At 45.5% G+C, this 25,000-nt stretch overlaps 1 long non-coding RNA gene across 2 annotated transcripts; it reads left to right on the top strand.

Moving 5' to 3' along the window:
* The first annotated feature begins 5,917 nt into the window (after positions 1 to 5,917).
* On the top strand, positions 5,918 to 18,863 carry LOC114485560 (uncharacterized). Of its 2 annotated transcripts, none has more exons than XR_008616898.1 (3): positions 5,918 to 6,174; positions 14,609 to 14,686; positions 18,189 to 18,863. It is a non-coding gene; the product is annotated as an uncharacterized lncRNA (long non-coding RNA). The 2 variants fall into 2 exon arrangements; XR_003678968.2 differs by lacking the exon at positions 18,189 to 18,863 and adding an exon at positions 15,202 to 15,424.
* Positions 18,864 to 25,000: the final 6,137 nt, after the last annotated feature.

Here is a 25,000-nt window from a genome sequence, read left to right as displayed (position 1 = left end):
GGTCTCCTATTAATATTTCATAAGGGCTCAAGTGGCACTTGCTTCTAGGGGCTACTCTTACCCTCAGCAGGACAACTGTTAAGACATTATCTCAAGTAAAGTTGGTTTCTTGACATACTTCGGTGATTGTCTCTTTTAAGGTATGATTCATCATTTCAGTCATGAGGGCTCCATGAAGCATGTAACTTCCTTTGTAGTCCAAGGGCCCCAGATACCCCTTGAGTTACCTTGGCTATGAAAGCTCCTCCACTGTCACTTTGAATTGAAAGAGGCAACCCAAAATGAGGCCTAATTTCTTTTAGTAAGCCCTTTTTACCTAGGAAGCTTTCTCTCTCCAGCACAGAAAAGCTTTGACCCGTCCTATGAAGGTGTCCACAAATACCAGCAAATATCTATAATGTCCCATGGCTCTTGGCATAACAGTAAAGTCTATTTGCCAGGCATCTCTTGGTTCTGTCCCTCGGGTTTGCACCCCTTTGAATATTGGAGGTGGCCTGGCTTTAGGATTGTTTCTGGTGCAAATCAGGCAATTTTGTATTACCTTTTGGATGGTCCTTTGCATTTATGGACTAACAATAAACTTTTGTAGCCAATGATAGGTTGCATCCTTCCCATAATGGGTTCCTTGATGTAGATGAGTAATAATTCTTTCCATTAAATGTTGGGGCATAAGCACTAATCCCTGTTCATTATATATCCAGCCTTCTTTGTTTGTTTGGTACTGATCACCATCTATGTCTCAAGAGTCAGCGTGAAATTCCCATTCATCATCTCTCTCTAGATCCATTTCTGAATACTGAGGCTTAAACAGGGACAGGTCCACACTTTGCATGAGTGCTAGGGTGTTTGGCTCTGGTCACCTGTTTTGCTATGTGTTCAGCCAAATTATTTCCTTTAGCTATACAGCTATCAGTCTTTTGGTGTGGGCAATGTACTATGGCTACTTCTTCCGGCATTAAAACAGAGTTTAATAAGGCCAGTATCTCCTCTGCATGTTTAATTTTTTTCTTTCCTGATGTTAGTTGACCTCTCTTTTTCCACATGGCCCCATGTGCATGCATGACAGAGAAGGCATACTTAGAAGCAGTATAAATGGTTACGTTTTTCTTAGCTCCAACATGCAGGGCTCTCCTGAGGGCTACGAGCTCTGCCTTCTGGACAGACGTACCTGGAGGGAGGGCTTCTGCTTCTAGGACCTCCTGATGAGTTGCTACTGCATATCCAGCTTTTCAGAGTGCACGATCCATGAAGCTGTTCCCGACTGCAAACATTTCCATATCTGGATTCTCTAAAGGCTGATCAGTCAGGTCAGGTCTGCTAGAATACTCTTCTTCAATTTTTTGTATACAATCGCGAACAGGTTCTTTTGTTTTTGTGTACAATCGTGAACAGGTTCTTCTGGGGAGCAGAGTGGCTGGGTTTAAAGCAGATACTTCTTTTAATGTTACCTTTGGGTTGTCAAATAGTATGGACTGGTATTTGCCCAGCCTCCCCAAAGTAAGCCAATACGGCCCTTTTGTTCAAGTAAAACTTGCACACAAATGTGGGGTGTGCACAGAGGTAGGACAACCCAGGGTAAATTTTTCAGCTTCTTGTAAAAGGTCACAGGTTGCAGCCACAGCCTGGAGGCAAACTGGCCATCCTTGAGTTACAACATCCAATTGTTTGGAAAAGTAAGCTACTGGCCTTCTGGCAGTATTTAAATTTTGAGTTAGCACTCCAAGACTCATGCTTTGTCTTTCATGCACAAAAAGATCAAATAACTTTCTAATGTCTGGGAGACCAAGTGCTGGGGCTGTTGAAATTTTCTCCTTGATGGTACGGAATGACTCATGGCATTTCACAGTCCAGCTTAATGGCTCATTGGCATTTCTTTTGAGAGCCTCATATAGAGGTTTGACTATAAGTCCGAAGTTAGGAATGCAAATACGACAAAACCCAGCCATTCCTAAGAATCTTCTCAATTGCTTTCTGGTGGTGGGTGCTCCCCTTCGATCTGGCAGCAAGTTTCTTTCTCCTTTTGATAACTCAATTCCTAGATATTTTACAGCTGGTTGAGAAATTTGTGCCTTTCCCTTGGAGATTTTATATCCCTGGTCTGCCAAAAAGTTTAAAGTGAGGATTGTATTTTGGTCTGAAGCTTCCTTAGTTATACTAGCGCTTAGTAAGTGTATCACCCACATACTGGAGTAAGATTCCTTCATTTAATTGGAGATCCTTTAAGTCCTTGGCTAAGGCCTCCACAAAGATGGTAGGGGCATTTTTAAATCCTTGTGGAAGTACAGTCCAGCAATACTGTTGTTTTATATTAGTCTCTGGATCATTCCACTCAAAGGCAAACAGTTCCTGGGACTCAGGACTTAGGGGTATGCAATAAAAGGCATCTTTTAAGTTCAGAACTGTAAACCAGCAAAAGTCTCCAGATAAAGTTGTAAGCAAAGTATAAGGATTTGGCATCACCGAATGTACATCCCCTACAATTTGGATGATAGCTCTCAAATCCTGTACAAAACGATCATCTCCAGTCCCAGGTTTTTGTACTGGCAGGATGGGAGTGTTATATGGGGATTGACAAGGTCGGATTAATTGGCATTTAAGAAAAGTGTTTATCAGAGGCTTTATACCTTCCTTTGGGTGCCTCTTTAAAGGGTATTGCTTTAACTTTGGAGCCTGGGCACCTGGATGGAGTTTTACTACTACTGGGTCAGCCATCTTGGCTCTTCCTGGTGTCCCGTCAGCCCAAACTTCTGCTCTTACCTTTTGAAGAATTTCTTCAGGGACATCTGGTTGAGGCTTGTCTCCCAATTGTAATGGCGCAGCTTGGAGGGCGCAGTCTTGACCTGGGAGTACTTTGGTGTCTACTTTTTCTGCTGAGAAACCCACTTGGTCATTTAAATTTGTTAGTACCTCTTGCCCTGATGAGGGACTATGACATCCAGGCACATACACAAAGCTGTACTTTACATGTGTTTTCTCTACATGACATTCAAGCCGTTGTAGAAAAGGTTTCTGAGAGACTTCCCCAGATACACCAGTAATGGATGTTATCTTGGGGGAGAAGGGGCCCTGTCTGTTTTGGGGACACTCCCTTTTCCAGTGCCCTTCCTGTTTACAAAAGGCACACTGTTGTGGCCCAACAGATGGATGGCCTTTCCGGCTGGGTTTTGGAGGTCCCCAGGGTCTTACCCGTGGTCCTTTGTTCTCTCCTGCAGACGTCCTGCTGGGTCTTGACTGATTACAGCTGAGCAGAGCAACCTGCCCCCATGATGCATTGCTCCTGCTTTTCCCAAATTTCGTATCGGCCTTTGAACACTTCAAAAGCAATCTGGACCAACTGAGACGTTGGTGTCCATGATCCCCCTTCCAGTCGTTCTAGTTTTTTTCTTATATCTGGGGCACTGAGAAAGTTTAAATTGACCAGTCCCATGTTACCTGGGTGTTCTGGATCAATTTCAGTATATTTTTGGAAAGCCTCATAAAGCCTTTCAAGGAAGGTGAATGGGCCCTCCTCGGGCCCTTGCTGTACATTCTGGACCCTCTTGAAGCTGTTTGCCCCTTTTTGCAGTCCAGTTATTAAACAATCTTTAAAATGATTCAGGCTTGCTTGATCCCCTGGGTCACTGGGATCCCATTCTGGTTCGGTTCCAGGGATGGCCTGCTTTGCTGGAGTTCTGATTGGATTATTTGGTTTTAATTCATGAAGCCTTTCGGCTTCCTGGAAGGCCTTCTCTAATATCATGCTGTGTTCCTCCGGACTGAGTAGGATACACATGAGGGTCTGTATGTCAGCCCAGTTAGGATGAAAAACAGCAAAAATATATGTAAAGAGATTCTCCATATTCCTAGGATCATCTTGATAAGATGGCATTTTAGCTTTATAATTAAGTAAATCTATGACTGATAAACGATGATGCATGAATCCAGGTGCTCTGGATTGGCCTTGGTCATCCAAGCCTGCTGGGACCTGCCTTAACGGAAATTGTCCCGCCCCGCCTACGGTAGAGTGTTCCCTGGGCCAAACTGAATACCCTGGAGGATACAGGGAGGGGAGACCGTTCCTTTGTGACCATCTGCTAAGGGCGAGTACAGAGCCGGACCAGCAGCCCTAGGAAGATTAGTAAAAGCCTTGGCACTGCCTGCAGGAAAATCCCCTTCAGGATTCGCGGGAACCACAAGAGGTGCTGAGGGAGGGGCTACCGAAGGAAGCGCCGACGGTCGGGCTACTGCAAAAGGTGCAGACGGAGGAACTAGATCGTCATTAGACTTTGACTCAGGTAAAACAGGCTTTTTGTGAGGTTCTTCCCTCTGACCCATCATTTTATCAATAAATGCCTTATGCATATTTCTCCTCTTATATAAAGACATAAATGAGTCTACATATGGGATTTCGTCCCATTTTTTCTCTCTCTTACAAAACGAGTCTAATTGTATAATAGTATTATAGTTCAAAGACCCATTTAGGGGTCATTTTTCCCCTGACTCCAGTAGATATTTGGGCCAGGCAGTGTTACAAAAGAAAATCATTTTCTTCTTTTTCATAGGCTTAGAGGTAAACATTGACCAACCTCAAAGAACACTTTTCAAGGGAGTGCCGTCTGGTACGCTGTTATCATTCCCCATTTTGGAAGGGTTTTTTTTTTTTCAGGATGACCACAGCAAAATGACATAAAACAGATTCAATAAAGTTTTTCTGTGGTCATCCAATAGTTAATCCTATTAGCCAATTCCTAACAAACAGAACAGTCAGACATAGACAAAGAAATACAAAGGCGTGGGATTCTAACCGGATCTTTTGAGTACCTCGGTGGCTGTAACTTTTTTTTTTGGCCGCGCTGTGCGGCTTGTGGGATCTTAGTTCCCCGACCACGATTGAACCTTTCATACTGTCTCCCTTAGAGTGGGACTCTAACGCACAATCCTGATTAGACAATTATTGTCTAATAATTGTTATTAGACAATTTAGGCACAAGTGCGTTTTAATGAGGTTACTCACCCAAAAGATCCAAGGAGCTGTTTCTTTCCTCGAAAGTGAAAGTATTGCGGAGGAGCCTGGAGCGCAGATGCGGCGGGAAGCAGGAACCCGACAGCCGAGCCTCTAGACAAATCGGGTCTAGGTGGCCATTCAGGGTCGGTGACGAGGGCCTATACCCAGCCGGGGGCTACAGTGCCTCAGCCAGGTTATCACAGGACCTTAGTTCGTTTGCGATCGCCAGAAATTCTCAACGAGCAAGGGCTCACTTCCTGGCGCGCATAGAAGCCAATACTATGGCACCAGCTTTTGAGAAAAGAAAAAGCTTTATTGCGAGGTCGACCGGCAAGGAGACAGGAAGCAGGGCTCAAATCTGTCTCCCCCAGCCAGGGTTTGGGGCAAAATTTAAGGGGTTAGGGAAATTTCAAACTTGGCACAAGCTGATTGGCTGGTTTTCAAAGCAGCCCATATATGGTAAACAAGGTACTATGGCAGATGGAAGCCGGATTTTCCTTACTGAAGGACTTCTTGCTTCAGCTGGTTAAGGGGTCCGATGGCAACATTTCTATTGTTTGAGTTCCCCAGACTGAAGATTCTTGGTTCCGGGGTCATCTGGAAACGTGGGTTCTGGCCTTGCACATGCGCAGTAATGTCTCTATAAAAACCTCAAGATTTGATTAATCAATAACCTATTTAAGGAGGCAAAACCAGTTTAAGCTGGTCAATGTTCTATCTCCTGTTCCACTTTGTTGAGGTATAAAAATGTTTTCAGAATTTTGAAGAAGCATAATCTGCAGTTTATGAAAACTACGACTTAAAAAAAGTAATTGTTTGCCCTTAGAAAAGATGGTTCCAGGGACTCCCACTGAGAGAGAGAGAGGGCGGGGGAGGGGGAGGGGGCGGGTGAGAGGGTGAGGGAGAGGGAGAGAGAAAAATCACGTTGCCCTTAAGAAAAATGGCAACTTTCTGATTTCTCTGCCCTCTCCCAAGATGGCTTCCTGAACGATCTTGGGCCTTGGACTGGAGCCTCTTCCGGGCTTGGCAGGGGCGGGGTTCATTGAGCAAAGCCTTGCGTGCTAGCGCCCGCGACGGAGACGCGCCTCAGGGCGCAGGCGCGGAGAGGAGGTGGGGGAGGAGGGAAAGCGGCGAGTAAGATGGAAGATGAGGAGGTCGCTGAGAGCTGGGAGGAGGCGGCAGACAGCGGGGTAAGGAGGAGCCGCCGCCCCGGGGCTGGGCCGGGCGGGACGTGGCGTGAGGGAAGCCTCCGGGGAGTGGGTCTGGGGATGGTTCTCCCCGAGGAAGGGCCCCGCACGCCGGGCCGGGGGTGAAGGAGAGGCCCCCGGCCCCTGAGCGCCGTGAAGGCCTCTTAAAGGGGCCGCGTTCCATTTCTCCCTACCTTTGCCCGGTGCGCCTCCTTCCACCCACCACCCCCTTAGAGACGTGCGCGTCACCCGGGGCGCCACACCCGCCCCGCAGGGCCTGTTTTCCAGGCGCCCGCTAACACGCCCCAAGCTTCTTTGATCCTTCCTTTCTCAGTCGGCCCTCCCCCCGCCCAAAGCACCATTTTAAAGTTCTTGTGCTTTGAAGAGGAGCGACACACCATGTGGGGAGGGGGTGCGCGGACCTGGGGCGGCAAGCCCGGTTCCGCAGAAGAGCAGGAGGGGGAAATTGAGTCATTTCTGGACCCCTCAACTTTGCTAAAATCCCCCACTGCTTTGCGCCATACGCCACGGTGGGCGAGTCTGGGGTTTTTTTTCCTCTTTCAATTTTACTCTGAGAGCAGGCTCGTCTCCCGGGGACCCCGCCGTAACAACCGAAAGCCCAGCGGGCAGCCTCTCTCCCCGAGGCCCACCCAGCGGTCTGAGCACCGGGGAAGGGTCTCGAAGTGTGATCGCCGGGGTCGAGGGGGGAGGGCTGCGATATGTAAAGTAGCCGCATTCCTGGGAGAGGAGGGGGAAAATGGACCGTTCGACTTTGCTTTTTGGAGTTTTGTTTACCTCCACAAGCTATAGGAAATTAGTTTTTCTTAAGCCGAATGGCCAGTTCCATTAGGTTCGTGTTTAATTTGGTCTTTTCAGAGTATGTGGTTCTATGGTGACCCTTGTGAAGGTGGGGAGATGTCTTTTTGTCCTCCCCGTGTTCGTGTCTGTTCAGTGCTGGCTCGAGTGACATCCACCGTGAAGGTTTATGTGTCGGGAGTAGGGCGTGAAGAGCCGAGTGTACCGGGGTAGAACAACAGGAGCTGGGTATTTTTCCCCCAAGCGCCTTTAAGGGTGCTTGTCAACGCTTGAAGAGGCCGAGAAACGGATCCTCTCCCTTAACATTTCCTTAATGTTGAAACTTTGGTGTTGAAGTTTTTCCCGGTGGTGGTTCAGCGTTTCTCTCAAGCTCTTTGTTTCCCACTTAGCATAATTGAGGATTTGAAGAATTAATTCGTTCAGAAGGTATTCGGTACAGCTCTTATGTGCCGACCATCTTTCTTGGATTTTGACTTGAGTAAGGAGAGCAATCGAAAGATTTTATAGGGAGCAACAGGTGTCAGCTAGGTATTTATTCATTCAGCAAACATTTTGGAGTGTCTGCTCTGCGCTAGACAGCGTGCTTAGCAGTGACTTTGTGCCAGAGAATTTACAGTCTCCGGTAGGGGCGTTTATTGTCTACCACGAACGTGAGTGAATCATTCAGAACCCCTCATGCTGCTCCCTGCAAAAAAGCTTGGCTACAGTTTGAATATGACTCAAATGATAAGTTTCTTGAGCATCTTGTCCTTTCTTTGTTTTTCCTCACATGTTTCAAAGGGACATGAGTTTCTCATGTTAAGGAATAAGGAAATAAAAATGAAGGTCGAGTTCAGAAATTGAGGATTGCTTTAGTTTTTCAGAACTGGTAAGCTGCTTAGAGATCAGCTAGCCCACTCCTGCATTTTATAGCTGAATAGACACCAGAGATGTAAGATTTAACTTAGATCTTTCTGATGCTCGTCCAGTATTCTTTGTACTGTACTTTACTAAAACCCTTTATAAGTGCCAGGTACAGAAATAGAACCCACACCTTGTTTCATTGACATCATGAGCAGTAGTGCCAAAATGCAAGTTCCCTTATATAGCTTTTACTTAATTGAAATAACCCGTAGAGGTATTACCTTCCTTTAGTAAATAAGGAAACTGAGGTTTAGGGAGTAACCTCTCTTGCTCAAGGGCACACAGATAGTAATTGTGAAGCTGGGATTTGACCTGACTCCAAAGCTGGATTCTTCCTCTAGCATTTCGCTGTCTCCCACCTGGGGACCTATGGAAAATTTGGGAGTTGGGCATTAACTTTCATTTTTAATATGTTTGTTTTGGACTTATATTTGAAGGTTCTCTTGAATTTGATTCCCTTTGTGAATTTCACAAAGGGTCTTGTAAATGTGTGCTTTAGAAGGATGGGATGAAGCATAGTGTCCATATCACTGGGAAGCCAACTGACTACACAGCGTCTTTCAGACGTACCCAGTTGCATATGTAAAAGTCTTAGCTTCAGGTTACCCTGTCTCTCAACTGATATATGGTAATGAGTGTTAAATTACACATACACAACCCCTTGCAAAAAAATGAAACACCGGGATGGCAAGACTAGCAAATGGGGTTGACTAATTCTAAAAGTGAGCATTTAAACTTTATATAATTTAGAGGCAGTTCTAAGCCTTGAAAGTAGAGGCTTTTGGTGATCCCTGTCCTCCAACACCACAAAGGAATTTTGCCATCATGCTAGAATTTTTTTCTTATTTGTCAGTACATGTGAGGTCATTGTTTCCTTTGTATTTTCAGAACACTCAATATCAAGTTCTTTTGTGTCCTTCAGGGGAAGACTGACTTGGAGAAACACCTCAAATATTCTGTAAATACACTGCTTTTTGCTTTTAGTTAATATGGTGAACACTTATCTGATATAAAATTGTCCCTTTACCTGTTCTCCCAAGGAGTTACATCCTCAAAAAAAGGACAATTCAAAAAATGTAATTTACATTCCATTGAGGAAATGCTTCTTTAAAAATATGCTGCCTTGGGGAGAAATGAAAATGTAGAATTGAGTTAATGTTGGTTCAGACTCTAAATTGTGTCTTTGTCTTAAGCACATCTCAAGGGACAAATAGCGTACAGTATTTTGTAATCCTTACTCCCCCCGAAATCAGATCAGCAGTTTGCTCAAGTTGAAAAGGTGAAAAGGGCTCACGTGCCGAGGGCACAGCAAAGTAAGGTGTTTGCAGCAGAGTAAGGGTTTTATTGCAAGGTGCCAAGCAAGGAAGTGGGAGACAAGTCTCAGATCCACTCCAACTTGGTCTTTTAGTTAAGAATTGGTTTTGTGTTTTGTTTTGTCTCTGTTTTTGTTGTTTTTTGTTTTGGGGTTTTTTTTTGGCTGAGCCGCACGGCTTGTGGGATCTTAGTTCCCTGAGCAGGGATTGAACCCAGGGTCTCAGCTTGAGAGCATGGAGCCCTAACCACCCTAACCACTGGACCTCCAGGGAATTCCCTAGTTAGAGGAGTTTTTAAAGGGGAAAGAGAGGGGAAGCTGGTGGTTAATCATACTCTCGTGACATTTCTTAATCATAGTTCCAGGAGCCAGGCTGTCTGTGGTCTATGTGCCTCCTGCCCAGTGGTCTGTGACCTGGTGGTCTGGATGTGGAGCCTGCGAAGGTCATCTTGTTCTGAAAACAACTTAGGCTTGTGCATCAGTGATGTTTTCAGAGGTTACAGTCTTCAGATATCTGGTACTGGTTAATTATTACTGTGCAAGCATGGGGTAGAATTTAGAGGAGGAAAAAGAAAAGGGAGAAGGGAAAAAGTTTAAAATCAAAGCTTTCTTAAAAGCTGGTTAATGGACTCAGGTTCAAATTTCTGATAGTTTGAAGCTTTATACTCACTTGTTGTTTAGACACATAAAAAAGATATGACCTAGTCCATCTTGTTGGTAATGAGCTAACCCAGTCCTAGGGGAAGACAGATGGTACATAAATGGAATTGGACTGGAATTTATTATAAAGTGTTGGCAACCTTTCTAATTTCCTTGCATCTCAAAAGTTGCATTTTATTCTTTTTCGCAAGGGCAAGTCATGTAGCTAATTGGAAAGAAATGCATCTTGCGTAAGTTAAAGGATACTGGTCTTCTGGATGAAGAATTTAAATTATGTTTACTTTCTACCCTCATTGAGCTAGTCATCTAAACATTAGCCCTTCAGCAGTACTGCATGGTATATAAGTCTCTAGTAAGGTGTCAGTAAACATGGAATACCTGCTGTATTCCAGGTACTAGGCACAGCACAGTCCAGTGGAGGAGACAAGTGGGGCAGCACTTTCTTTGGAAGAGGCACAGACAGGGTACTGTGGCGGGGACCAGAGACAGTCCTGTGGAGAAGGTGATAAGATCTGAAGGACCAGTTGAATTAAGCAGTAGTAGGTCTGGGAGGGGCAGGTAGAATGTAGGACAAATGCACACATAGGCAAGAAGGCAGTGAGAGAAGAGTATGCAGCATTGGGAGAGCTACAAGTATTTCCTTCTGGCTGGAGGGTAGGGTGTTGGCAGGACTGAGTGGAAAGAGATGAGGCCCAAGAGGTATGCGGAGAGGTATGCAGGGGCCAGATCAGGAAGAGCCTCCTTGTACTTGGTTTTGGGGAGCTTGGACTTTGTCCTGAAAGCAGAAAAGAGCTTTGGAGGCTTTTTTTTTTTTTTTTTTTTTTTTTTTAAGCAGAGTAATGACATAGTTTTTAATTTAAGAGCTTTGATTTGCTTATCTTTCTTTAGAGAAGAGGCCATTCTCCCTGAAGTGTGGCTGCCACCTCACTTTGGGGTCTTCAGTGCTACCTGTAATTGCTGTCATCACAGAAGGTGTACAGTGGCTGTGGATAGTGGGCAAATACTAGCTATTTTGGGGCTACCTGGTGCTGATTTCCTTATGTCTTTCCTTACAGTAAAGAAGGCATTTAAGATTTGTGTTATCAGCACAAATCTAGGTGTACCATGCCCAAACGAACCATTTCTAAGCTATTTCTGGTCCTTTTGGAAAGATTGAGTTCTAGGCACTGATGTCTTCAGAAGGGACTTTCTATAAAGCGGTTAGTTTAGACATGATTGTGCTGAGCAGTCTGTCCCTGGGACTCTGGAGAAAGCTTTTCACTCGTAACTGCTCAGCTCTTTTCTTTGAGGCTGCATGGGGGTCTTGTTCCCAGCATGCTCTGGGTGTACAAGAGAACTGCCATGGTGCTGTGGGTTGGAATTTGGAAAGTTGCTTTTCCTTCTACAACAGGACAGAATTGTGTGTCTTTCTAAAGCTTTTGGTAAAATCCTCCAAGAGAAAAGGCACTGTTGTCTAGATCTGGTGACTCAAAAGTATTCTTGGGGCCAGCCCTTTCTTTCCAGTTTCTCCCTTTACACTGTAGTGGGCCTCCCACAGTTAATGTCAGTTTCTGGCTGTATCAGTTAGCTAGCCTTCACAAGGTGGAGTGGGTTTTTTCCTGCACACTTTCCACGAAATAGAAATTTTTTCCTGTCATGACAACTACTGACTTGTTGGTTTCCTAGGAGAAGATTGAGTTTAGCTACTTTTATCTGTGGCCAAAATACAGAATGAAATGTTTTTTTTTAAGTGGTAGCTATAGAGATTTCTCTCCCCAAGGGTTTTTTAAACTATGCTAGCCTCCGCCAAGCATCCTTCTCCTTAACATCCAGCTCAGCTCGATGCAAGATAAAGGTTAAAACCAGCCACCGCAGAAATTAGCAACAAATCTTGACAGCGGTCTGTGTGTACATAAAGAGTCTTATCCCTGAGGGTAAGAGATTTTAAAATGCCCTTCACAGTAAGTTATCCACTCCCCACACCCAAAACTCTTTTCCTTATAAAACGAACACAAGAAATAATCATTCCTTTCTAAAAGGAATAATAAATATGTACAGTTAAAATTGCTTTCTTTGGGACTTCCCTGGCAGTCCAGTGGTTAACTCCATGCTTCCAACACAGAGGATGTGGGTTTGATCCCTGGTCGAGGAACTGTGATCCTGCGTGCCGTGTGGCGTGGCCAAAAAAAGATTTAAAAAAAAACGTCGCATTCTTCAGGGGTGTGATCCTTAGATGAGATTGTACAGGACAGTTATGACTCGAGTCTGGAAAGGTCAGGACTGTCGTTACTCTTCATAGACATTGAGAGCCAAATTACCAGCCCTCATGCTCTGGCCTTCTTGGCTTATAAAAGCATTTGCCACCCTTCAGCTGTCAGTTCTGTTTCTGCTACCTAGTTGCACATCTCCGTGATGAATGAACACTGCCTATAAACCTGTGAACTCCCCAGTCCCACTGGCCTTTCTGAAAGGGCTTCTTAGACAGCATCTTGAGAGCTCGTTACTGGGCAGGTGCAGTGCCTTTTTACATTCATTATCCCATGCTGTTTCAGTGACCTAGTGAAGTGTAGGTACTAGTATTCCTAGTGTCCAGGAGAGGAAGTCACATGGTCGGTCGGTCTCAGCCGAGGCTTTTGGCATCCTGAGCCTACACTTAGGAATCTTTTTGGATAGTTTGTTTACCTTTGCTTCTTGGCAGATATTTAACTAATTAAGTGCTTTAGGGTGCTTAGTTGCTAGTTCCTTTGAAGTATTTTATTTGTTTTGCCTGGGATTGACCTCCTGCTTCTGTAACCTGGATGACGAGCTAATAAATTTTGTGTATCTGAGAAACTTGAACTCGGTGCTCAAGAGCCAGAAGGACAATGCTGCTGCTAGCTGTTAATACTAAGAACAGTGACTGCAACTGATATGCTGGTTGAAATCTTTTTTTTTTTTTCTGGCCTCACTACGCAGCTTGCAGGATCTTTATTCCTGAACCACGGGTTGAACCCGAGCCCTTGGCAGTGAAAGTGCGGTATCCTAACCACTGGACCGCCAGGGAATTCCCTGAAATCTTGATTATAAATGGGAAATAACTTTTTAATATCTAGCCAAGCGGAGAGAGAGAGAATGTAAATAATTTTTGCTCAGATCTCTTGAGAAGATTGAACATCTCTGCTCTCTTAGGATCCCTTTATCTGTACTTCACACTGCCAGCCCTCGGGTATTCGACCTATAGACTTTTTTGGGGTGCACGTTTTTTTAAAATACTGACTCTGAATGCCTTTACCTGGGTCTTGATTCCTCTTAGTCTCCTCTCTTCCATAGTCCCCACCGCATATTACCTGCCTACCTATTGTGTTACCTGTTGTGTTTTGTCCTGCCTGCTTTATTGATTGACTTGGCCCTGGAGGCATTGTTTGCTGCTCCTCCTGAGTGCGTGAGTCTAACTAGCCTTTGGTGAAGGCGCCCTTGGGTGTTTGAATAAAACCTCGTGTTGGGGGGTGGTAATAGTGACTTTGCTCCGTCCCCCAGTCTGTATGTCTAATGTTTCCTTTGGGAGAGAAGACTTGCTGTCTTCATTCTAAAAGGTAGCAAGAAAGAATAGGTTGCCTCTGCCAGTCAATGACGCACTTCCACCATCCATGGCAGGAGAAGTCAGAAGTCTAGGCTAAGGGTTCAAGTGCCATGTCTGATTTTTGGGCAAGTCACTACCTACTGTCAATGAAAAAATTAATCAGTAGTCAGTCTAAGAAAGAAATGGAAAATTTTATTCTAGCCAACCTGAGGATTATAACCCGGAGACAGTCTCTCAGAGAGCTCTGAGGACAGTTCCAAAGAGGTAAAGGGAGAGGCCAGTAGATGTGTGATTTTGGCGAAGGGGTGGGTGTACTTCAAGCACACATCTTGGTAGAAGGTTACTGCTGTTCACGAGGAGCAGGTAATCTTAGTTAATGGTTTTAGTGCTTTCTAAGTATGGGAAGATGTGAGAAACTGGGTCCATAAAATCTTCTCCTGAAAATACCTGAGGGCCATTTCTGCCAGTTTTCCCAGAGCACAAAATGCCTCATCCTGATCTTCACCCTGAATTCTTTTCAGGTGTATTGTAGGTCAGTGACTGCAGTGGCTAATGGCTTGATTCTTGTAGAACTGGATGGTGGGCAACATTCTTTATTGTACAGTCCCCTCCCTTTCGGTCTTAATTTCAGCCAAGGTTTGGGAGGCATTTCCTGACCAATTTGCCCCATGGCGCTAGGAATGCTCATTCCCAGGTCAGGTGAGGATTTTGTTGATAGGCCCCTTAATGTGCTATTATTCGACTAGGCCCTGTTAGCAGTAACCAAAAGCTTCTGGACCACCTGACTTACTAGTCTGTTATGGTCCAGGAAATGGTTCCCTCTTGTTGCTTCTTCCTATATCTAGGGTTAGACTATTACAGTCATTGATCTTACAGAACTGTATATCTGGTCAGTTGTTTCAAGTGACCTAGTCATCATTAATTTTATTGAAGGCTCAGTCATACATTTGGTAGTGCAAAAAATTACAATCTTGTAAAACAGGTAGAATACAAGTAATAGAGCTAGTAACGTTAATAAGGTCATAAGTAAGTATTTAAGCTGAGAACTTGCATTAGGTGCAGCCCAGTATCTCCCCAGGTTGTCCGACCCGTCTGTTCTGCACCAATCACTGTGTTTAAGGAAACTGATATATTGGCATTGTACATAAAGTTCACCAAAGATGTCTGCATGTACAAGGCAAGTGGTGGGTCATTCTGACTCCTTACAGGATTGAGAAAGGAATGTTATCTACTAAGGAGGTGCGTAGCCGACACCAGAAGAAAAGTGGATCTTTACCGTCGAGCAGGTATTTCTGCCGTTGGGAAGGTGTGGTTAATGCATAATACAGGTGCACAATGCACACTGGAGGGGGAGGGAGGGGGCCCAAACGGGCAGAGGAATCTTTTGTGTTTAAATTTTTCCTGTTTTGTCTTAAAATAATTTTTATTTCATCACGACCTTTCAGCTTCGTTTTCCTCATTTGTAAAATTAGATTAATAAAATCTGCCTTGCCTGGTGATGAGAGTTAAATAAAGCATTGAGTAAATAAAGCATCATTCAAAGACAGTGCTGGAGCAGAGCGTGTTGTTGCTCTGAGTGTGAGGGCTGCTCTCCAGCCATTGACAGTGTGGCCTCTGTCCCATTAGGGTGCGACAGGACTGGCTGAGGGGTCTCTTTCTTGGTGCCCCAGAGGACTAATGTGTATGTTGTTTACTCTAAGAGTTGTATCGCTTAGTGTTGTATGAAAAGGGAAAGGAGAAAGCAATAATAAACATGGAGAAAGGGGACCCCCATTAGACTCTGCTTCCTGTTTTATTCCAGGGGTTGGGCTCACCACCGTTACTCCCACAATCCTGTCTGTTCCACTCCGTTAAGGTAAGGGACTGTGTGGATTCCCTCCCCCATGGAGACCCTCTGAAGAGGCACTCGAAGCAGAATAATACATCGTCTCAAGATGGCAAGTTACAGAGTTTCTGAGGGGTACATCTAAATTGCTAGGCCTGTTCTGGAAATTTGTTCCTTTGGGGCACTTCTTAGATTTAAGATCTGGACTTTATTTTTTTATTTTTTTTTTAATAAATAAATTTATTTATTTATTTATTGGCTGTGTTGGGTCTTCATTTCTGTGCGAGGGCTTTCTCTAGTTGCGGCGAGTGGGGGCCACTCTTCATCGCGGTGCGCGAGCCTCTCAGTGTCGCGGCCTCTCTTGTTGCGGAGCCCAGGCTCCAGACGCGCAGGCTCAGTAGCTGTGGCTCACGGGCCCAGTTGCTCCGCGGCATGTGGGATCTTCCCAGACCAGGGCTCAAACCCGTGTCCCCTGCATTGGCAGGCAGATTCTCAACGACTGCGCCACCAGGGAAGCCCAAGATCTGGACTTTAGAATTGAGCTCTGCTGTAGTCCTTCCTCAGGAACTGTGGGCTTGCACTCACCTGGCTTGGGGTGCGCAGGCAGGCAGGTTGGTGATCCCTATCAGTCTTTATTCTACTTCTTAGTTCCTGCGGCCACACACCAGCCACACTCCTGAACCTTTTTGCTTCCTCCTCTTGAGGTTTAGGGTTCAGTTCTCTCACTTACTAGTTGAGTAGCCTTAGGCAAGTCATTTCACCTCTGAGCGTGCAGCAGGGGTGCTGTACATCACTTGAGTTGTGGTGAGGATTAGGGTGGTGAAGGAAGGACCTGGTGCCTTCCTTACACATACCTGTGGCAAGTGTTTGGAGAGTGTACTCCCACCACCACTACTGTGAAGTGCTTAAGGCAGCCTTAGATTTTATTTGGAAGATGGAGAGTGTCACTGCCTTTGGATCTCCAGATAGACCCAGTTCATATTCTGGCTCCACCCCATAGTAGCTGTGGAACCATGGTCAGGTTACATAACCGCCTCTGAATTGGTTTGTAAATCATTTGTAAAATGGGGATATAGCGCTAAAATCTTGTTTCATAGGATCGTTCCTTGATTTATGTGTTGGGTACTGTTCTAGGCACTCCGGACAACTGTAGTGAATGAAGTTTCTACTCTCGTAAAGCTTACTTTGTAGTGCAGAAAGATGGACAATAAATAATAAATAATATTTTATACACACACACAATGAAGAAAAATAAATAAAGGAGCGTAGAAAGTGACTGGCAGGAGTACCTTTTTTGTTTTTATTTATTTATTTATTTATTTAATTTGGCTGCGCTATGCGGCTTGGGGGATCTTAGTTCCCAAACCAGGGATTGAAACCGGACCCTTGGCAGTGAAAGCGTGGAGTCCTAACCACTGGACCACCAGGGAATTCCCCAGGAGTACCTTTTCTTAAAAACGGTCAGAGAAGGCCTCTCAAATAAAGATAGTCTGAGAGAGCAAGCCATGTAGAAGCTGCAGAAGTACATTGCAAGTGCAAAGGCTCTAAGGCTGAATTGTGCTTGTTTTATCTAGTAGGAATGGATGAAAGAGAAAGTGGCAAGAGATGAGGTCAGAGGTAGCACAGAGCCAGATCCAGTAGAGAATAGGAGGCCATGGTGGAGATCGCCTTGAAATAGGAAGCCATGTGAGGGTGTTAAACAGCAGTTAACTTGGTTTTTTTTTGTTGTTTTTTTTGTTTTGCGGTACACGGGCCTCTCACTGTTGTGGCCTCTCCCGTTGTGGAGCACAGGCTCCGGACGCGCAGGCTCAGCGGCCATGGCTCACGGGCCCAGCCCCTCTGCGGCATGTGGGATCGGGCTCCCGGACCGGGGCACAAACCCGTGTCCCCTGCATCAGCAGGCGGACTCTCAACCACTGCACCACCAGGGAAGCCCTAACTTGGTTTTTAAAAAGATAGTTTTGGCCGCTGTGTGTAAATTAAACTGCAGGGGCAAGAATGGAAGCACAGAGACTAATTAGGATACTGTTACAACTGACCATTCAGGGGCTGTTGGTAATTTGGACCAGGGTGGTCACAGAAACAGAAGTGTTGAGAAAATTCAGGGTACATTTTGAAAATAGAACCAACAAGATTTGCTGATGTGGGTGTGAAGGAGGCATCGAGATGAGTGCAGAGTCTTTGGCCTGATCCCTAGAAGACTGGAATTGCTGAAATGGGATGGGTAAAGGGAATGTGGGAGGAGCAGGTTTGGGTGATTGGGTAAAATCAAGAGTTGGGTTTTGGACACAAAAGGTTGAGGTACCTTTTGAAATCCAGGTGGGAATGTCAAGTTGGCAGTTGTGTATCAATGGTTTTAAAGCTGTGGAACTAGATGAGATCACTTAATAAGCCAGCTTGGATACAGAAGGGGCAAACTCTTCAACCTCAAGGGATCAGGAGAGGAAAAGGAACCTATCCTGTTATAGGAGAAATCAAATGTGGAATGTGAGAGGAAACTACCAGGAGAGTAGTGTCTGGAGACTGAATAAAGAAAATGCTTTATGCATTCTATATATAAAAGCTTACTTCAATTAATTAATGGACTTCCCTGGTGGCACGGTGGTTAAGAATCCACCTGCCAGGGCTTCCCTGGTGGCGTAGTGGTTGAGAATCTGCCTGCTAATGGCAGGGGACACGGGTTCGAGCCCTGGTCTGGGAGGATCCCACATGCCGCGGAGCAACTAGGCCCGTGAGCCACAACTACTGAGCCTGTGCGTCTGGAGCCTGTGCTCCGCAACAAGAGAGGCCGCGACAGTGAGAGGCCCGCGCACCGCGATGAAGAGTGGCCCCCGCTTGCTGCAACTAGAGAAAGCCCTCGCACAGAAACAGAAATGAAGACCCAACACAGCCAAAAATAAAAATAAATAAAATTTAAAATAAATAAATAAATAAATACTCCTGTTCTCTGTTTTAAAAAAAAGAATCCGCCTGCCAATGCAGGGGAAACGGGTTCGAGCCCTGGTCCGGGAAGATCCCACATGCCGTGGAGCAACTAAGCCCGTATGCCACAACGACTGAGCCTGTGCTCTAGAGCCCGTGAGCCACAACTAGTGAGTCCGCGTGCTGCAACTACTGAAGCCCGTGTGCCTAGAGCCCGTGCTCTGCAACAAGAGAAGCCACTGCAGTGAGAAGCCTGCACACTGCAATGAAGAGTATCCCCTGCTCGCCGCAACCAGAGGAAACCCGTGTGCAGCAACGAAGACCCAACGCAGCCAAGTGAAGATTTGGAATTTACCAGTGATTTTGGCCAATGACTGCATATCTTTGGCAACTTCGACAAGAACAGTTTTAGTGGGACAGTGGGGCTTAGAGAGCTGGATTGAAGTGAGGTGGTGAATGTTACCCAGAGCAGGGCCTGAGCCAGACATTGGGCGCTGGATGAGTGCTAGTTGCTGTTATGCCAACATGACAAATAGGACCCAGCAGAGTAGGTCTTGCACCTCAATACACACCATGCCTCTTGGGTCCTTAAGGCACTCAGTTACTAGTTGCCGACAGATGATATGTACAGCAGAGGCACATCTTATTCTAAGGTTAGATCTAAAGCAGTGTTGTCCAACAGAAGTATCATGCAAGCCACATAGGTAATGTAAAATTTTCTAGAAGCCACATTTGAAAAGTATAAAGAAACAAGTGAGGTTAATTTTAATGTTTTTAATTTAATCCAATATATATAAAGTAGTATCATGTCAACATATAATTATTGAAAATCTATTAATGAGCTATTTTACACTCTTTTTTTTTGTACTAAGTCTGGGAAGTCTGCTGTGTATTTGGCACTTAAAGCCCGTCTCAGTTTGGACTGGCCACATGTCACGTGCTTACCAGCCACACGTGGCGGTCACCAGTGCAGTGAGTGGTATAGCTGGATCTAGTGCAGAAGAGAGTGTGCCCAAAGGATTCCCTCTTCCTGGGCAGGCGCAGAGAGGTCCAGAAAGCTGTAACGAACTTGGAAAAGAAAGCAGGAAGTGGTTGTTCCTTACGAGCAAGTACGAATTGTTTGGTCTTTACAGTGTACCACCCCAAAGCCCTTCGTGGTTTTGTGGTGTGCCTAAGTTCTTCCAGTTCATATCTTGCTGGCCCTAGGAGTTACAACTAATTTTATGCAGTAGCTTTTTGAGTAGTGTTGATACCAAATATGTTTTGTTTTTCTGGGGGTTTTTTTTGGCTGCTTTGGGTCTTCGTTGCTGCACGTGGACTTTATCTAGTTGTGGCGAGCGGGGGCTACTCTTCGTTGTGGTGCACGGGCTTCTCTTGTTGCGGAGCACAGGCTCTAGGCACACGGGCTTCAGTAGTTGTGGCACATGGGCTCAGTAGTTGTGGCTTGAGGGCTCTAGAGCATAGGCTCAGTAGTTGCGGCTCGTGGGCTTAGTTGTTCCGTGGCATGTGGGATCTTCCTGGACGAGGGCTTGAACCCATGTACCCTACATTGGCAGGTGGATTCTTAACCAGTGTGCCACCAGGGAAGTCCCCAAGTAATAAGAACCATTGCTGACTGCAGCTAAAGTAATCTCAGATGTTTTTCCAAACCTAGATTTTTTAAAAGAGAGATGGGTCCATTATCAAATACCTTTCTAGATTTGAATATCTCCATTTAAGGAGTATCTTATTTGGAGTTCCTTTTTTCTTTCCCTCTATTCATGTTTTCATTCTTTCTCCCCAACTTTATTATGCCCCTTCTCTTCTCCTTGAAACTCTAGTCCTTTAAGTTTCTGCAGCTTTCCCTGACTTCTCATGGCAGGCTCGTCCCCCCTTCATTTCTCTTTCCAAAACACTGTTGATACAACCAACATGGCAACTGGTTTATCTGGCTTCTCCCACCTGGCTAGGCTCTCCTCATCAGCGGGGATTGCCTTACTCATCTCTGGGTTTCCAGCTTCTAGCACATCTCCTACTTTATAGTAGGTTTTCCATAAATGCTTGTCTCCAGCTTTTTTTATCACAGTAAAGCAAAAGGAAAATGGCCTTGAGATACATTAACAAGGCGTAGACTTCCTTAGCGAGGGAGCTTTAGAACTATATCCTGTGCCCTACAGTGGCCCACATAATTAAAGTGGAATGTTTTCCTTGCTGTGGGAGTAACAGAGGAAGGAGGAATGTTTTGCAGGAAATGGAACCTTCAAACAGACTAACCTGTGTCTGTATTGAAAAGGCAGCTGATGGCCTAGCTGTGCCCCCACAGGTCATCTTTGTCTCTCAACTTCTGATTTCTGCCTTTTGCTTTTTCTGAATTACCTGATCATGTTTGCTCAGGAGTTGAGTTGATTTTTTGAACTTGACAGTGATCCTGAAGCATCACTGTAAAATCAAACCTGGGGTGGTATGACTTTGGGTGCTTCCCTCCCTGGAGTTAGTCGGGGGAGGTAGAATAAGCAGAAGCATTGGAGACGGCCAGCCCCACTGGGGCAGGACAGTGTCACTGCCATGCCACTGATGTAGAGAAACAAGGCAGGGACGCAGCACAGAGTTACACACGTCGATATGAAGGTTGTTTGGAAAAGTCTCTATGGATTGCACATCTGGACTTGAAATGACCAGTGGTGCACTTTAAAAGTTACAGAGACCTTATCCAGTTTTAGACCAGATTTTGCTGGTTCTCCCCATGAATTCTTTTTGCTTTATTCCTGAATGAAATTGAGGCCCTCGTGGAAGGAGCCAGAATTCCATCCTTGTGTGTGGTGTGGAGACACAGGCACCTTTCTGGGGAGACTACTCTCCAGGAGGCCCTGACACAGGCAGTCTTTTAGCCAGGGGAATGGGCGCTGATGTCCCGCCCAAAACTTAAAGAGATTAGGCCCCACTTGGGCACTTCCTGCTATGGTGGGGGTTCGGGAGCCAGAACGTACTTGGAAGGTGGTCTCACCATCAACTCCTTGACAGCATCTTCTTGCTCTTCATCAGGACGTGTCAGGCTCTGGTTCTGAGAGAAACACTTGTACTTTCAGGACTCCTGTCTCTCCAGATCCCCGCAGTGGTCTGCTTGTAGATACGTGCTCCCCAGTTTGGGATAGCTGGGCGAGACCAGATGAGCCTGTGCGGCAGAGTGGTTCACAGGGAGCCCAAGACCAGTCATTGTTCCTTGAATCTGAGAGGAAAATCAGAAAAGATCCTCTTCTGAAATGGAAACTGACAAAGAGAGACAAACTGTCCCAGAAAAGTCACTTAAATAGTAACTGTTGCTGATAAAAAGATGTTATTTCCTAACTCAGAGCCAAGACCTCTTAGACCTCCATTCAATACAAGATTACTTGGATTCTTTGGAGTTGTGTTGGCTGCATTGGTGACCAGAGGATTTGGGTTATCAGAGAGAGGGATGCTGTGGTGGAGCAGGACATGGTGCGGTGGGGGCCCTGGGGAGCTGGTAGCAGGAGGTCAGGCTCCAGAAAGGACAGGACATCTCCTCCCACCCCCCCTAGTGTAACAGATCAGCATTTGGGTTTGTTCACTCTGTCTCCTGCGAGTGTGGCTAATATGAGTCAGCTTCACCATCCCTAGGTGAGCTGATAAAGTCTGTTTTTTGGGACAGTAAGCTGTGATGGTGCTGTACTTGCTGCACTTTGCACCAAGGCCCAGAATAACCTATCTGTTTCTCTCTTCTGCCTTTTTTTCCTCACCTCTTACCTTCTCACTTTTCTTTTTTCCTTTCTCATGCGCCTCTTAGTGTTACAGGAGTGAGGCTATCACTGTAGTCTGCCTGCCCTTGCATATACATCCTGGTCCTCTTTGTTGCCTCTGCTCCTTTTGAAGGTTCTGGCTGGGTCACGGCTTAGGCTGTTTGAGGCGTCTCCTCCCCTCCCATGCTTCCATTCCCAACTCTCTGCTGGGGGCTCACATGAGCATAATCATTGCAAGACTAAGGTCCTCGGCAGCCAGTGAAGCTGTGCTGCTTCCCTGGGTGAGCTGAATTTGCAGATGTTGATGTCTTGTGTCGCTCACCCGGTGGCTGTGGCTGTGGCCTCCCCTTGCCTCCCATGAGGACGAGCCCATCCAGAACCACCTTGTTCCCCACTATGGCTCTTCATGACCTCCTGCCCTCATGCTTGCTTTCTTTATGGTTTTGCTTGTTCTCTCAGACAAAGAAGCATGTACCTCATTTTTGTAGAGGGGTAGCTCCACAGGAGAAGTGATACCTGTGCTTGGTAACAAGAGATCTTTTGTTTAGAATTTTGACCCAAAGAGAGGAGGCCACCCCACTTAGCAGAGAGCATCATCTTCTGGAGTCTCTTCAATGCTACCTGACAAAAAATAAAGAGCATTTCTGGAAGGAGAAGCCATAGGAAATCAAACTTTCTTAGCACCACCCCCCTCTGATTGCTTATCCCCTAAAACTTGCCTTGTGCCCCGGTGACGCTTCCTCACTCAGAGCTGAGTTATAAAGTGATGAGCTTATGGGTTTCTTTCACTAACACAGAAGTCCTTGGTCCTCTAACACAGGAGCCTTGACCTTGGGCCGGGCCTCTGTGCATCCGTTTAAAAAGAGAAGGTGCCCTTAGATAACTAGATTCTTTGTTGGGGCCCACATCTAGATGCTTCCTCACACATTCTGAGGCCTGTTTAATTCCTTTGGGCTACTGCATCTCTGGAGGAGACAAGCATTCTCCTTGTAGTGCACCCTGTAGGAAAGTTTCCACTTGGTCTAGCTCTTCAGAGCGTGAGTCTGAGAGATTGATTGCAAAGCCTTGTCCAAGGAAAGAATGGACTGACTCATGATACCTGGACAGACTCCAGAGTGAGATGCAGTGCCCTCTCCAGCTGCTGGCAGAGCACCCCTCTCCTGCTTGGGTGGCTCTGAGCATGCTGGTGTACAGCTGGCCATCTGGAGATGGCCAGCATCCGCTTTCCACCAGAGCTGTTGGGTTCATATCTTGTCCTCTCATCTGATGGAAGAATTCTTCAGCTCTGATAAACCATCCTGTATGACGTGATGGAGATTGATGGGAGTATTAGTTATTGGAGTGCCAGGGAGCAGTGTAGGATTCAGGGGCTGTATGGAAGAGGGGATCAATATCTAATGGCTCTAGCAGCATTTCCAAGGGTTTGAGCACTCCTGGGGGTGTGGCAGCACGGGACAGGGCCTCCAAAGGCCATAGTTCTGGGACTGCCTCCATGATGTACACCTTGTGACCTTGGCTAAGTTCCTTAACCTCCCTGAGCAACTTGCCCTCACCTGACAGAGACGGATACAAGCTACTTTGGTTATCAAACAGGGTTGGTGTGCCAGAAAATGAGTGTTTGGGAGTGTATTGACAGCCATTAAGCATTATAGTCCGTATGCCCTCTTGAAGGGCTTCTTTCCACCCGAGCTGTATTTGCTGGGCTTGGGCAGATTCCCCTTCTTCCCTAAGGCCCTAGAGAAAGAAGGAAGCAGTTTGCCTTCCTGAGAGAAACCCGGATGGGACCTCTCAAATTCAGCCACTGTAATGTGTATTTTTCCACAGTGTTTTTAAAAAATCAGCTAACGTGTTAGGCCCATTTGCCTCTTATGTCTTATTTGACCCTTAAGGAGATATGAAAGCCAGAGTTCATGTAATGATGTTTAAAAATTTAGAGCTTTCCCATAAAAATCTCCTAAAATAGCAGCTCTGGCCCTGTCATCCAGGGCTTGGCTTCCTGTATGTAGGGGGAACGAGTGTTCTTTGGTACCTGACAGCCCCTCACCTCCTCACTGCGCTGCCTGCATATGGAATTGGGTTACTTGCCTGCCTGTGGAGGCATTTGATTTTGACCGTTTGAAGACACCTAAATCCCACAGATGTGAAACCTTGCATTTATGATGGAGAAACTTGAATAGGAAGTCTCATCTTCAGATTGGAGCAGAATGATAGTGTGGAATTTTAAAACTGCACGTTATTTGTGAAAAGCCCATAAAAGGTAGTGGGCATTAGACTAATGTGAAACATAGTATTTACTCAGGCAGTAACACTGTTATTAATCCAAAAATTTAGAAGAATTACATTACTGACTGTGCTGTGGCATAGATTCTCTTTGAGTGCATGTCTGTCTGTTCACAGAAAACATCTAGGTCATTCTCTTACCCTCCGTGCACCATTTCTATGCAGTCATTAAACAGCCATTGGGTGCCAACTTGTGTTCCATACTTGAGTGAGAGGTTTTTGTTCTTGTGGCTTCCAACCCCCTGCAGAGAGTTGATGGTGCCCTCAGAATACAGTTTGCTGTGCTTGCCTAAATATACTTTGGGTCTTTCCTAAAAACAAAAAATTTTAAACACAACTCAGCATCAATCATAATGAGTGTCAGTGTCAGACTCGATGTAAATTCAGCTTCATATGGTTAGGCTAGCTTCATCTTGCTTACAGGAAACAAAAATAAGGATACGGAGAGACAAGAAGTAAGAGAGGAAAACATATTCCAGGGGATACTAACCAAAAAAAAAAAACTGGCATAGCTTTATTAATGTGAAATAATAGAGTTTAAGGTAAAGAAGAATACTTCACAATGATAAACTTTAATGTACTAGAAGGAATAATTCTTGATTCTTTCTGTAGTCCATAGATCAAACAAATCAGTAAGAGTGTAGAAGATTTGAATAGTATGGTTAACCAGCTTGAACTGCACAGGAAATACAGAGCATTTGTGAAAACTAGCTACACACTGGGCTCTGAGATGGAACTCAGCAAATTTCAAAAACTTTTTACTAAGGTAGTCATTCTTAACATTTTGCAAGTAATAGACGCCTTTGAAAATCCCATCCGTCTTATAAGTCAGGGTTTCT

Source organism: Physeter macrocephalus, unplaced genomic scaffold (assembly GCF_002837175.3).
Source record: "Physeter macrocephalus isolate SW-GA unplaced genomic scaffold, ASM283717v5 random_1255, whole genome shotgun sequence".
Lineage (NCBI taxonomy): Eukaryota > Metazoa > Chordata > Mammalia > Artiodactyla > Physeteridae > Physeter > Physeter macrocephalus.
Note: the sequence above shows the minus strand (reverse complement) of the source record. Positions and strands in the feature narration are given on the sequence as shown.